The 15,107-nt window shown below is 41.1% G+C and overlaps 1 protein-coding gene and 1 pseudogene across 1 annotated transcript in view; one reads left to right on the top strand and one right to left on the bottom strand.

Moving 5' to 3' along the window:
- The window catches only part of DNAH8 (dynein axonemal heavy chain 8), a 414,847-nt gene that overhangs the window by 304,392 nt on the left and 95,348 nt on the right, over nt 1-15,107 (bottom strand). The gene's annotated exons all lie outside the window — the stretch shown is intronic.
- On the top strand, nt 11,765-11,888 carry LOC129405198 (U4 spliceosomal RNA; annotated as a pseudogene).

Genomic DNA, 15,107 nt, shown 5'->3' on the forward strand with positions numbered 1-15,107 from the left:
CCTTGAGAAAACCCATGACAAAGATGTTTGTCTATAAACACAAATGTTTTCCCTTGTGTGTGTGAAAGTTTAGCCCATATAGATTAAGACTGACATTTGATCAACGAATGCTGATGATTACTGGTTCTAAGGGATAAATTACACAGAGGATAGTTGGGACTTTCTGTCTATTAGCCTCCTGGCCCCATGACTTCTCTCTCATATTTCTGTGTCTTTTCTTATTCCTTTTGGCATCCCTGCTTCAGACCTTCTCACCCAATGCCAATCCCTGGCAAAGTATAGCATGAAATAACAAGGGGCAGGCCAGGTATAACCAAAAGACAGTCATGGAATCTTTAATAAAAGTTAATAAAAATGTATAAACCACAAAAGGTACACGTGCAATGTAGACTAATCTATCGGCTTCTTTTTGTATATTTACAGTAGCCATCACCTCTGTCTAACTGCAGAGCATTATCATCACCCCCCACTTGAGAACCCCTGTCCCCTCTGTAATTCCTCCACACACGCCATTGCCACATCCCTGAAAACCACTAGTATACTTTCTATTTTTATGGAGCAAGGTGGATTTTACTGACAGCTTTTAATATAGGTAGCATTTTCTCATTATCACTTGTATCACAAATATTTTTCCAATACTTCTATTCCACTTGTATATATACTGAGAAGATACAGAAATGTCTGCCAGTGTCCAATAAGAAAAAGAAATATAAAAACACACCAGATATTTTAACACACAGCAGTTAGTGCAGATAATTAAATGACTATTAGTGATGCCAGAAGTCAAAAAGGAACATAGACATTGTACCTGATGCTTCCCAGGGTCCTGGGATTTGGGGTGAAAGGGCAAAGAAAGGGGCTTGATTCATTCAAACCCAGAGCTAGGAGAAGAAGCATGGTGGGGAAGGCCTGGAACCTCAGAGACTCAAAGAGGGACCCTAAGGTACTGGGTTATCTGATAGGCATTAAGAGGCTGCCTCTGGAAAGGCTGGAGCAAGCAAGGACCTTGCACTAAATGCTGCTTAAAGAGCTATTGTCCACACAACAGTGTGAGAAATAGGAGGGAAAGGCAGAAAGAGTAAGTTTGCTTCTCCCTCCTCCACCTAGCACTCCTTCTGGCAAAGCTGAAAGGGTCAAGGTATTTTTTTTTCTTTTTGGGTCACACCCGGTGATGCTCAGGGGTTACTCCTGGCGGTGCTCAGGGGACCATATGGGATGCTGGGAATCGAACCCGGGTCAGCCATGTGTAAGGCAAACGCCCTACCTGCTGTGCTATCGCTCCAGCCCCTGAAACAGTCAAGGTTAAGTGCAGTTTTCAGATTCCTGGCCCCAGCAACATAGCGAAAAGACCAATTTGAAGTAGACCACTGGTGGCTTTTCGAGAGTAATTGGCCCTAAAGCCATAGTGGGTAGGGGGTTTGCCTTGCATGCAGCTGACCTGGATTTGAGCCTCAGCACCACATATGGTTCCCTGATATCTGAGTACTGCCAGGTGTGGCCCAACAGCACCCCATCCCCCCCCAAAAAAAGAAAAATTTAAGCAGTAAACTTGATTTTTCTGTACTAGTGCCATTTCAAAGTAATTGGCCAAAAATAAAGGAAATTTCTTTATGGAAATATTTAATCAATAAAATATAAAATTAGAAAATTAACACCTTGCAACCTACAATAAAATCATGGCTCTTACAGGCAACAATAACCAAAGGCTGTTAAACTCTTTGGGTGAAATGTGCAGGTGAAAGGCTAGTGGAAATCTTTATAATGATGGCTGAAGCTGGCTATATGTTGCCCACAGATCAATCTTACTATCACTAAAAAGGAAAAAATCTTGTATATGCCTCCTGATGTGTTGCAATAGGAAGTGATAAGTTACCCCCTGTGCATTACTCTGTCAGAAAGAGAAAAAATAAATTGAGCCTAAACCCATCTAGCCTTCACTGCTAATTAAGATTTACAGGAAATTCAGGGCACACAGAAATAAGTTAACATAACACTGTATGCAATCAGCAAAATCAAGAACATGGAAAATGTACAGGACAAATGATCACCTTTCTTCAATGAGTTATTAGAAGGAAGGTGGTAAAGGACTTGAAGTAAGTGGCCAGTAACATTAAAAACGTTCAGCATGTGGAGAAACTATAACATTGGTGATAAAGTAAAATTGTGATGTCACTGTGGAAAAACTGTGGAAAAAACTTTTCAAAAAGTTACACATGGATTTGTATGATCCAGCAATTTCATTCTAGGTATCTACCCAGAGGAACTTAACACGGAGGCTCTCGGGGCTTTAGAGATACACAGTGTGTAGAGTATTTGCCTTGCACACAGCCAACCAAGATTCAATCTCTGGCATTCCATATGGTTCCCTGAGCACTTCCAGAAGTAATTCCTGAGTACAGAGCCCGTAGTTTCACCTTAACATTGCCAGGTGTGGCCCAACTCTCCGCCCCCAGAAAACTGAGGCTCAAATATAACTACACACCAATGTTCTGAACAGCAATAGCAACAATAGCAAAAAGGTGTAAAGAACCCAAATGTCTCTCAGTGGGTGAATAATAAATAAATAAGCATAATTTGATGTATTTATGCAATAAAACATCTTAAAAGGGGACAAAATTCTAGCAGATGTTATAGTATTTCTGAATCTGGAAGAAAAAAAAAGTATGCTAAGAGGAATATGCCAGTAACAAAAGAACATTGTCTGATTCCATTTATATGAGTTCCCTAGACTAGGTAAATTCAGGGAGATGAAGTGTAACAGAGGTTACTAGGGGCTGTGGGGTGAGAAGGAGGAGGGTTTATCGTTTAAAGATAAAAAATAACTGTTTGGTATGATTAACGTTTCTAGAAATGGATTAAAATGCAATGTTACAAATATATTTAATGTCCCACACTATGTGACATCAAAAATAGTTAAAATCAAGGTCCAGGGATAGAGCTCATGCCTTGCATATATGAGGCTATCAGTGCAATTTCACACTAGAATCACGTATCTGATCTTTGACACTGCAACAAAAATGCTAAGCTTTATGTTAAAATATATTTGAACTCAAAAAGTATTGCAAGTTAAAATGAGGGAGGTAAAAAATAATTTTTAAAACAAAGAGTGGATAACCAGGCCACCAGACCTTGCACCAGGCTCTTTTACTTGGGGCAACCCGAAGTGGGGGGTGGGTGAGACACTCCTCCCCTCCCCAAGAGACCCAGCCCCGGCAGCCGAAAACTTCCACAACTCAGCTGCCACCGTGCTCACAGCCGCTCTCCACATGTTCGGGCCAAACATCACCCACAGGTTCATCTATTCCTGCACCATGCAACCACATTTGCAGCTGCGCGATACTTCAAGCCACATACTCTACCCATACTCCAGGATTACTGCACCACATGTGACAGGATTCAAAGTAGGAGGCAAACAATATTAGAGATAAATATACATTTTTTACAGATATATAGAAAACACACAGGCTTAACCTTTCACAACATGTTAGTGATCGCTTATAGAAGGGTTTAATGCCCCCCGGGTGAAATACAACAATCTTCACACTCTTTCCTCTAAGGATACTTTTTTCTAGCATTCTCGGCAGATTTTTATAACAAACAATACAAAATATATTATTTCGGTTCTGCTTTGGGGCAGGGATTGGAATTCAGGATGGAAATATCCAAAATACGGTGGTGGGAAGGTATAGTAGTGGTGGGATTGGTGTTTTAATATTAAATGTAATCAAATATTGTGGAACTACTTTATAAAATTTAAAAAAATAATAAAAAATAAATAAAACAGACAGTGGAATTATATATTTTTTAATTTTAGAGACTTAACAATCAAAGGCAATGTATGAGTCTTTTCAACTCCTAATTCAAACAGATCAACACAACAGATTTTACAAACTGAATTCTACAAACTGTGGCCCACCAAATTCACCTCGGTGTTTTTTTGTGCTGACTTGTTTTGGTGAACCTATATAGCCACAAGCATGTTCGACATATAACTTTTGGCTAAAAGCTATAAACTGAGGATGCCAGCATGGAGACCCAGTCCATGCTCCCACTGTGGGCAGTCTGCCTGATGCGCTCGGCAGGTTCTTCAGCCCATCCAACTAGTTAAGTGAGTGCCCCACAGGTGTTCTGCAGGACCAGAGGGCCCCAGCCAGAACCCCCAGCCCAGCCCCCCTCAAAGCAGCCTTGGTTGCCAGATGGCCCGCCTGCTCGCCAGCAGCCTTCCCAGCCCAACCAATTAACAGAGATCAGAAAGGGACTGGGTGTAACCCTAGTTTCACGCTCCACCTCTAAATACTGAACTGCATGAGACTTCTATTCCCTTAACTTCACACTGAAGTCACCAAAATCCTTGTAGAAGTCCATAATCCTAGGACAATCCTCATTGTCTGTAGTTGCTGAACCACTAAGACCACTCTCTTAGGAGGGACTACAAAAATTCAGCCCAGAGAACAGTGGACACAGTGGGAAAGCTGTGTCTCAAAGCCCACCACATCTAAGAAGTAAAGATTATAGTCCAGAAGGCTCTACCAGCACCAACCAGCTCTATGACCAGGTTAGAGATTCTAGGGGCACCAGGATGTGGGTGTTTAATAAGCTCAAAGAAACAATGGTACAGATGAAAGATAAAGGAGCTAAGGCAGCGCCATGACAGGCTCAGTAAGGGGCCAGGCCTAAGTTTCAGTTTCCTAAGCATAAGTTACAGTTTCCCCGTGTTGCGGTTTCTGAAGTGATGTGGCTGGCCAGGACAACCATACAGAAACACCTGTGAAAGACCTGGCAACTGCCTCAGCCTGCATCCAGCCAATCAGAAGTTACCAAGTAGCTGGAAAGTCCCCTAGACCATTGTCAAAGAAAAATCCCCATTATGTAATGCTGGAAGACCAAAACCTGTGCACCCATGGCAAGGGGGCACTGGCTCTGAGAAAGCCACTGTGTTGGTGAGCCAGACGGGGCTGGGGGAGGGGCTAGCTTAAGCTAACCAATAAAGACCCTTTGCTTGTTGCATCACAACTTGTCTTTGTGTGATTTCTCTGGTGAGGCCTGGTTTAACACAGGTACAAGAAAGTATGAGAGCAGGGATTAGACTACTACAGTCAAAAATTACAGAACTGAAGAGTATGGCAAATGAAATTAAAAACTCATAAAAGGACATAATAGCAGAGTAACAACAGCTCACAAAAATAATAGTGAGTTCCAAGATAAGAGAAGGAAATATCTAGAAATCAATAGAAGATTTAAAACTATGAAAAGCACATCAGAGAACTATGGGGTAAGTTCACTGTATCACTGTCATCCTGTTGTTCATTGATTTGCTTCAGTAGGTGCCAATAATATTGTTATTCGTCACTTGTCACGTGCTACTGTAGCTTGATTACGTACTGGGGGCTCTTTCGGGATCAGGGGAGGAGCTTGCCAGGCTATGCCAAACTTTGATATTAGCGTAAGAAAATACTTGAACTGCCACTGTTTATGAAAACATGAGGAAACTTTATTTTAAGGGCTTCTGTACCTCTGTTGTTCGTAAAACGACCTATTTTTTTCATTAAAATTGGCTGAAGCTTGAAAGAGAGAGCCTTGCATTTTCTGAACTCTTATTTCACTTTAGTTTCAGGCTATAGTTCTGCAGCTCTTCCTAGATAGTACAGATTCTAAAGTTCAAAAGAATTACAACTGTTAATAACTATTTATGTTCTTCCAATAAGAAACTTAGATTGAGAATTTTGCTTTATCTCTAGGTTCAACATTCTGATAAGAAATCTTTGTTTAAACCTGGTCTAACAAGTTCCCCCAATACCTAGACCTTTTAAATTGCTGGACTGCATATCACTCCAACCTCTCTTGATGATCTTGATTGCCCAGGCTCTAACACTTGAGTGTTCCACAAAGACAGACACTGAACTGATGACAAAAACCACACACACACACATGTGCACACTATGCAATTGATCAATCAATCTGACCCTTCAAAAATGGCAGGGAGAAAACTGATAGACTGAGAAAGGAAGGGGCAGTCCCCAGGGCAAAATTTGCTCCCCCATTTCCCAGCCTGACCAGCCAGTTTCCTGCTTGTTAAAAATGGGTCAAGAAAGCGCTCTTGTTGATAATAAGCCACTAAAATGAACTATGACAAAATTGTTGAAACCTAAGGTGGTCAGATGCTACCATTTTAAGGTCAAGACTAGTTCTGAGGCAGGGAACTAGTATTTTCCTTAAATGACATGGGGATAGGCTGCCTTAGTGACACACTTCTACATTCCTGATATTAAACAGTTAATCATAAGATCTTGTATTTTCCTGCCTCCTCTGCTTTGACAATCCCATTTCTATTGCTTCCTGCAAAAATATCTGACTGCAAGACGGTCTGGTAGTACAAACTGCCATTCACTGACTATCTTTCCCTGTGCTCTACTTTATACTCAGGGCCGCATGGTGTTACAGAGGTCAACAAAACCATGTGGCCTGATTATAAAGTAAGAGTGCAGGGAAAGATGGGGTAAGTTAAAGAGGAATAATCTAAGAATCATCAAAGACCCTGAGGAACAGGCAGGGGAAGTCAATGACAAATCAGTAATTGAAGAAATAATATATGAGGTTTTCCCAGAGTTGAAGAGTTCACCCAGATTCATGAAGCCCAAAGAGTCTAAGCAAAAAGGGATCCAGATAGAAAAAAATCTGAGACACATTGTAATAAGAATGATAAAAGCTAAATGTATAGGCAAAATATGATAAACAGCAAGATCAAAGAAGAAATTTATATATGAAATCCCATAAAATTCACAGCAACTCCATTAAATGAAATCCCAAGTCCCAAAGATGAGTGATGGGATATTTTTAAAAAGCTAAATTGTAGTATAACATTGGGTTTGTCCTTTTAGTCTTGCTGCAGGGAAGTTAGTTTACCTTAAAGCAATATCCTTTCTGTATGAACACAGGAAGACAGTTAATATTATGCTTTGTAACTTGGTTGCTGATTGACTCCAATAATATTTACTCTTGGGCATCTGCTTTCTCAACTCAGTTGCCCTTGGTTCCTAGCACCCCAAAAGCAGGGTCCCAATGAGGGACAGAATGGACCCAGGGCAAGCTGTGAGCTACCCTGGCATCGAAATGGGCCAGGCCAAAGCGCCACAATACTCAACTATAAGTTGAGAGCATGGTCATAGACAAATGCTGTCATGATCCAAAAGTAACAACGAGACAGGGACCCTGCTGGGGTTAGGAAGATTAACCTGGTCTGAGGACTGTGGTATGGAATATATAGTGAATGTCCTCAGGAACAAGCAAACTTTAAGTCTGATATATCTCTTACTGTTCTCATACATTGCTAGAAATATTAGAAGTATATTTACTACAACTAATTAAGTGGATTACTAACTGAGGAAGGAAGGAAGTGACATATCCTTGTTTGAATCCCACCCTTGAATGGATCTCCTAGTAATCTGGAGCAATCTTATTAGATGAGATTTTTGTTAATCTCCTGGAGAAGTGGTCTTACCCCTCTTTGTTGATTTGTTAATATTCAACCCACCTTTGTGTTACCGCCCTATATGATTGCTATATAAACTAAGACTGTAACAGAAGTAGGTAGAAGACATAGAAGTGAGGGAGAATAGACAGAGGAAAGACAGAAGCAGCAGAGAACACACAGGAGAGAAGACACAGATGTGGAGGAGAAGACAAAGAGGCAGAAGTAAAACAGAAGCAAGGAGAAGAGACAGAAGCAGAGAGAAGACACAGAAGCAAGACAGAAGGCACAGGAGAAACACAGAAGCAGAGAGAGGAGACACACAAGAGAGAAGATACAGAAGCAGAGACAGAGAGATGTTGGAAGAGACCAGAGGAGAGGTTACAGAGACAAAGACAGAGATTGAGAGACAGACAGAAGAGAGCACAGCGGCACACACAGAAGGAGAGCACAAGGAGGAGCCATCCCGATCTGGTCCATACACAGCGGCTTGAGAGCACCAAATGCGAGCGAGGAAAGAGAGAGAGAGAGAGGGAGAGACAGAAAGAGAGAGAGACCCCACTGCCCCGAGAGCCCGCCAACAACACAACACCCATCATCGCACCCTCCCACGCACGTGTGCCCTTTGTATTTTTTACACTAAATGAAATAAATGTATCAATAAGAGTACTTTGTTCAACTAGATTATCAATCAGATTTGAAGGAATCATACTAAATTTCATGGGTAAGCAGAAGCTTAGCAACTTCATGGACTTAAATCCAATTTTGCAATAAGCATTAAAGGACCTTATTTAAAAGACAAGACAAACCTAACAGTCATATATAACTTCTAAAAACATGAAGCAACAAACTCCTTCATCTCAATAATCTCACTGAATCATCAGTTGAGAGACAAGACTGGCGGATACTTACAAAATAATTTGACATTCTACTGTCAGGTAGGGTAAAAACAGCCTTAAGGTAGAAGGCTGAAAAATAATCTTACAGGCAAACAATTCCTTTAAAAAGGGGGTGGTGAGCATACTTTTATCAGACAACAAACTTAAAATTTTTAAAAGCCATAAGAAACAGCAATGGCAAAATCAACAAATCAAGAAGAATTCACATACCCAAACATATATTCTCTTAACATAGTTTGGTTGAATCAAAATATGTAAAAGAACTGCTAATACAATATAATGGAGACTGTAACATCCCTCTTTCAAGGCTAGATCTTTCACATCTAAGAAAAACTCAACAAGGAAACAATAGGAAGAAATGGAAGACATAGGTCTAGCAAAAATATAAAGGGAACTTCAACTCCCCAGAAGCCAAAAGTTGAGCAAACATTCTTCTCCAGTGCTCATGAGACATCTTCCAAGATAGACCACATACTGGGTCACAAAACATATCTCAATATAATAAATAATAAAGAATCATCAATTATCTTCTCAGATGACAAGGCTTTGAAAGTAGAAATTAACCATAAACATAAATTGGGGGGTGGAGGGAGTGTTCAAACACCTGGAAATTAAACAATTCATTACTGAATAAACAGTTGGTAAAAGAGAAAATCAAAAGATTTCTAGAAACAACTGAGAATGAAAATATGAGATACCAGAGCATATGGGACACAGCAAAAGCCATGTTAAAAGGAAAGTTCATAGCAATGCAAGCATGCATTAAGAAAGAACCCCACAAAAAAAACAGCAATATAGCTTCAGCAGCTTAAAAAAATAGTAATCCAAAGCAAGCAGAAGGAAGGACATCAATAAAACTTAGGGCAGAAATTAATGAAATGGAAACAAAATTTTTTAAAAATTCAGAACAACAACGAAGCCAAGAGCTGATTCTTTGACAGAATGAATAAGATTAACAAACCATTAGCAAGACTCACAAATAAAGAAAAAGAGAAACCCTAGTAAACTGAGTATGTAATGAAAGGAAGATATAACAAAAATCAGCACAGAAATTCAAAGGATCATAAGGGATTATTTTTAAAAATGCCACAAAACTGTAAAACCTAGAATGGAAGGATATATTTTTGGACTCAATCAAGAGGAAACAGAGCCCCTGAACAGGCCAATCACTATCAAGGAAATAGAAATGGTAACCAAAGGTCTTTGTCGAAACAAAAGCACAAAGGAATTTACTGCTGAGTTTTCTAAACCTTTAAAGACCTACTCCAAGTCTGGTGAGCAACGCGGCCGGAGAAATGCTCCGGACCCGAATCCGGGCCAACAACACCAGGGATCCAGACGGAGGAGGTACAGCTGGCACACCTTCTCCGGATGGAGTCCTGGCGACACTGAGAAGCAACTAACACGGCTCCGGGTTGCGGGACTGGAACACATCCGAGCCGCGGGGGGACACTGGAGTGGGGCAGCGCCTGCCCGAACTCCAAATGGTCCCGGCCGCCGGAAGTCCCGCCCTCGACCCACCCTCGGCACCATCTTCCCACCTTCAACAGAGAAGAGGCCAGGCAGTCTGGTGAGCAACACGGCCGGAGAAATGCTCCAGACCCGAATCCGGGCCAACAACACCAGGGATCCAGACGGAGGAGGTACAGCTGGCACACCTTCTCCGGATGGAGCCCTGGTGACACTGAGAAGCAACTAACACGGCTCTGGGTTGCGGGACTGGAACACATCCGAGCTGATGCGGCCGCGCGACCTTTTCTAAAAACTGAAAACATACAATCTTTTAATGACAAACCAATTATCAAATGCTTCCTTAGTAGGGCTGTCTTCCTTGGGGGGAAACTCCAACAACAATAGTGAGTTTTGTTTTGCAATATGGAATGTAATCAAGGTAGAGAGAAAATGAAGTGAAATTCATCAGTTACACAGTTGGGGGGGCTGTGGCGGGGGGGTATACTGGGGATTTTGGTGGTGGAATAGGGGCACTGGTGAAGGGATGGTGTTTGAATATTGTATAACTGAGACATAAACCTGAAAACTTTGTAACTTTCCACATGGTGATATAATAAAAATTTTAAAAATTTAAAAAAATAAAAGAATAAAGACCTACTCCAAATCATTTTCAGATTCTTTCAGGTTGAAGGTTGAAGAAATAGGAATGCTATCAAACAGTTTTTATGAAGCAAATATTATCCTGATCCTCAAAGTAGAATAAAAACCTCCACCAAAAGAAAACTATCGACCTGATCCCTAAGGGTAGGGCCATAGTAAGCCCTGAGCACTGCTGAGTCTACCCCATCCCCCAAAGAGAAAAACCATAGACCTACATCCTTGTTAAACATAGATGCGAAGATTCTCAGCAAAATATCAGCAAACCAAATCCAACAAAATATCATACCAAGTAGGATTCATCCTGAGGAATGCAAGAATGATTCAATATATGCAAGTAAATATATAATACATCAATACAAACAAAAATCATATTATTTTCTCATTAGACACAGAAAAAGCATTTATCAAGATCCAAAATTTATTCATGATTAAAAAAATAACCAACTCTGAATATAAGAGGGGTTGAAGGAACTTTTCTTAACATACTAAAGCCATTTACCATAAGTCCACTGCAAACAACATACTCCGGAGTGAAAAAAAACAAAAGCAAGCACGGCACAATTTAGGGACAGTCAGCAAAATGGAGACAATGGTGGAGGGAAGGTGACAATAGTGATGGGATTGGTGTTGGAACATTGAACGCCCATAACAAATCACCATAAACCACAGTGTTTAAATAAAATGTGGGGGAGGGGCATAAAAAGTATCAAGCACAAAACAAGGTTTCCCATTCTCACATTCTACCACTATTATTTAATATAGTATTAGAAGTTGCAGCCATATTAGGCAAGAAAGATACATTAAGGGCTACAGATAAGAAAAGAAGACGTCAAAGTCTCACTATTTTCAGATGACATATTTACCTAGAAAACCTTGAATGCCAAAAAGCTCCTAGAAAGCACAGATATGTAAGGTAAAGTGGAAGGCTACAGAATCCATGCATGAAAAGCAGTGGAGATTCCCCCTCAGAGAACCCAAACACCAAGTAAGGCCTTGGCTCTCAATGAAGGTGGGAGTCTGTCACGAAGACCTGCCCCCACATCAGCACTGGAGCACTATTGTCCCATTATTCATCCATTTGCTGGAGCGTGCACCAGTAACATCTCCATTGTGAGACTTGTTACTGTTTTTGGCATATTGAATACCTCACAAGTAGCTTGCCAGGCTCTGCAAGCGAGCGGGATACTCTCAGTAGCTTACAGGGCTCTCGGAGAGGGATGGAGGAATCAGACCTAGGTTGGCTGTGTGCAAGGCAAACAACCTACCCGCTGTGCTATCGCTCCAGTCCTCTGCGCAGTGGCAGTATTGTAGCCAATGAGGTTTATCCATGGCACAATTATTGCTAATTGAAAACTTTTCCCTTGCCCCCACATTACATCAGAAAAATTAGCAGTTACCTTCTCAAGGAAAAGGAAAACAAAAAGTAACATTAAGTATCCTGCCTAGGGAAGCCGGAAATACAGTACAGCAGGAAGGGTCTTGACCCACAGGTGGCCCACCCAGGTTTGATCCCTGACACCGCATAAGGTCCCCTAAAGCCACAAGGAATAATCCCTGAGGAGAGAGTTGGGAGAAAGTCCTGAGCCCTGCTGGAAGTACAACAAACATCCCCTCCAACCACCTCCATCCACCCGCTCCCTCCCCACCCCCTAACTAAAAAGAAGTGTCCTAGCTAGGCTCTGGGAAGGAGGGAAACTCTCCCTCAGGGATTTGTGACCACTGATATATCCTTACACAGGTGGGTTTAAGACTCAAGTTCAGGGCGGAAGAGATAGTACAGGGATAAAGCACTTGCATTGCAAGAGCTTGAACAAAATTTATTCCCACAATTTGATCCCTGGCACTGCAAATGGACCCTGAGCACCACCAAGAGGAACCCTGACCACAGAGCAAATAAAAATGCCTGAGAATATCTGGTATATCACTGCCCCACCCTCAAAAATCTCAAATTCACACTACCTTGCAGTTTTGAAAATAATATCCCCTGAAAACTAACATAAATGGTCTCAAAGCAGAAAGCTCCCAGGCACCCACACAGGAGTAAGTCAAAAAGAAGTGTGAAAATTAAGTTCTCAACCAAATGGATATGTGCTCATTGGCTCACAACCCAAAGTATTAAAAAGAAAATAAATAAGCCACATAGAGTACGAGCTGGCAGAAAGAGAAAGAAATATAATTAGACTCCCAATTCTAAATTATATAATTTAATTCTATAATGGTTAAATAAAAATAGAATTAAAGACAGGAGAAAGGAATCACTGTCACTGTCATCCCATTGCTCATCAATTTGTTCGAGCAGGCACCCGTAACGTCTCTCATTGAGAGACTTATTGTTACTGTTTTTGGCATATCCAATACACACGGGTAGCTTGCCAGGCTCTGCCGCGCGGAGAGAAAGGAATAGGTTTCATAAAAAGATAAAACATACTTGGAAAACAATAACAAAATAATTTCTATATTTAGATAAATAAATACAGGTAAAGAGAAAACATAGAGTTCAGAGCAAAAAAATATATCCAAACACATTGATAGCAGGGTAAATGTAAAGAAATAAAACAATACCATTTTAAAAACATTTTTCACTGCAGATTTAAAAAATAAAACCCAATTGTATGTCTTTTACAAGAGTATGATAAATCAGAAACTTAGAAAGAAAGAAAATAACAGAAGAAAAGACACCTGGAGGCCACTCTCCGCCCAGATGTGACCCGAGCAGCCACACAGGAACGGCCTCTCCATTGCTGGATGACCATGATCCCGGAGGCCAACTAACTACTTACAGCAGCTTCTTGCAGGAATGTCTCTAGACTGTGAACTAAGCCATGGCCCCATGCCACCCCAGGAGGGGAAAAGTTTTTCTCTCTCGGCTTTTCCTTTCCCCGGCGGCGTGGTGGCCACCATCTTATAAGACCCACTGAACAGAGGTACGAGCTTGCAATGATGTGGTTTCTGGCAGAAATTTCTCTGGACTTAGTTACTAAAATACCAGAAATCCAAGACCTCATATGCTCTTCATTCTCAGCAATGGAAGACAAATTATCAAATGCTGCCTTTTCAGCAGGTCTGATTATTGGGGGAAAGTTCCAAATAATAATAGTGAATTTCCTGTTGAAATATTGAATGTAATCAAAGTAAGAGAAAGTAAAGTGAAAATCATCAGCCACACAGGCGGGGTGGGGGTGGGGTGCAGATGGGAGGGATACTGGGGTTCTTGGTGGTGGAACATGTGCACTGGTGAAGGGATGGGTGTTTTAGCATTGTATAACTGAGACTTAAACCTGAAAACTTTGTAACTTTCCACATGGTGACTCAATAAAAAAAATTTTTTTAAATAAAATAAAATAAAATTTTTAAAAAGAAGAAAAAAAAATACACCTGGAAAGTAATAACCCAAGAAAATTCGTGTCGCTTTTGTAAAGTAAATAAAATACTTTAAGGATAAAAACCTTAAAAGGAACAAATGGCCAATACAGTACAACAATTCAACACCTGCATACACAGGGACTTGGCTGTTAAAATGGGTCGTTTAATGTCTTTTCAGTTGTAGCCAAGGCCTCAAAGCTGGGAAAAATAATTTTAATATTCTATACTTTACAGAAGAGGCAGTTCTTAGTAGACGAGGCAACACTGAGACCATTTCCTACCCTGAGTTACAGAAGAGAAGCTTGCTGATTAATAAGAGATTTGTGAAAGAGAAGGGTAAGGAAAGAACTCCTTGGACACCTTTACCAATGTGGTCTAAATTAGAGGACAGAGGGACTGGCTCATCCCTGAGGCAAGAGCCTGGTGAGCAATGATGCTCCAATAGGAGGAGATCTGGGTGGAAACACTTAGAAAAAGAATTTCACAGAAAGAGAGCAAGAGCATCCATTTCCCATGGGCCGCACTGGACTGCTTGAGATAGAATCATCCTTATTTGTCTTGAAAAGGACACTAGCAAGGGAACCCCAATAAGCAGAGTGAAATAGAAGAAGCACATGGCAGGCAAGAAAGGAGAGAGATTAGTTCAAAGCATCAAGTGAAAACTTTTTTGTTTTGTTTTGGGTTATACCCAGCAGTGCTCAGGACTGACTCCTTGGCTCTGTGCACAGGGATCACTCCTGGCTTTTCTCCTGGCAGGGCATGGGGGACAATATAGGATGCCAGAGATTGAGCACAGGTTGGCCATGTACGAGACAAGCACCCTACCTGTGAAAACTTTTAAGAGATATTGTATTATGTGCCAAGCCTCAAAAAAATGACAGGAAAGGAGCCTTGGCTTTGCTCTCCTGAGATAGGTAATACTCAAGTGTAGGATAGCATAGCCTCAGATAGTTTAGGTTTATTGGGAACTTTCCTCTCTGTTCATTTTAACTTCTTTCTTGGTGTTCTGTTGACTTGCAAATATTTTTCTCTTCTCCTCGAGTCCTTTTCATAGTTTATTCAGACCCATGTCCTTTTGTATGGGCACAGGAAGACTTAGCAAATGCTATGCTTTTGTAACCTGGGAATCATATGACTCTACATGATATTTTCCTCCTGGGCATCTGTTTTCTAGACCTAAGCCTCAGCTGCCCTTACTTCCTAGCACCCCCAAAAGCAGGGTCCCGACGAGGGACAGGACGGACCCAGGGCAAGTGGTGAGTTGT

This window comes from Sorex araneus, chromosome 5 (assembly GCF_027595985.1).
Source record: "Sorex araneus isolate mSorAra2 chromosome 5, mSorAra2.pri, whole genome shotgun sequence".
Taxonomy (NCBI): domain Eukaryota; kingdom Metazoa; phylum Chordata; class Mammalia; order Eulipotyphla; family Soricidae; genus Sorex; species Sorex araneus.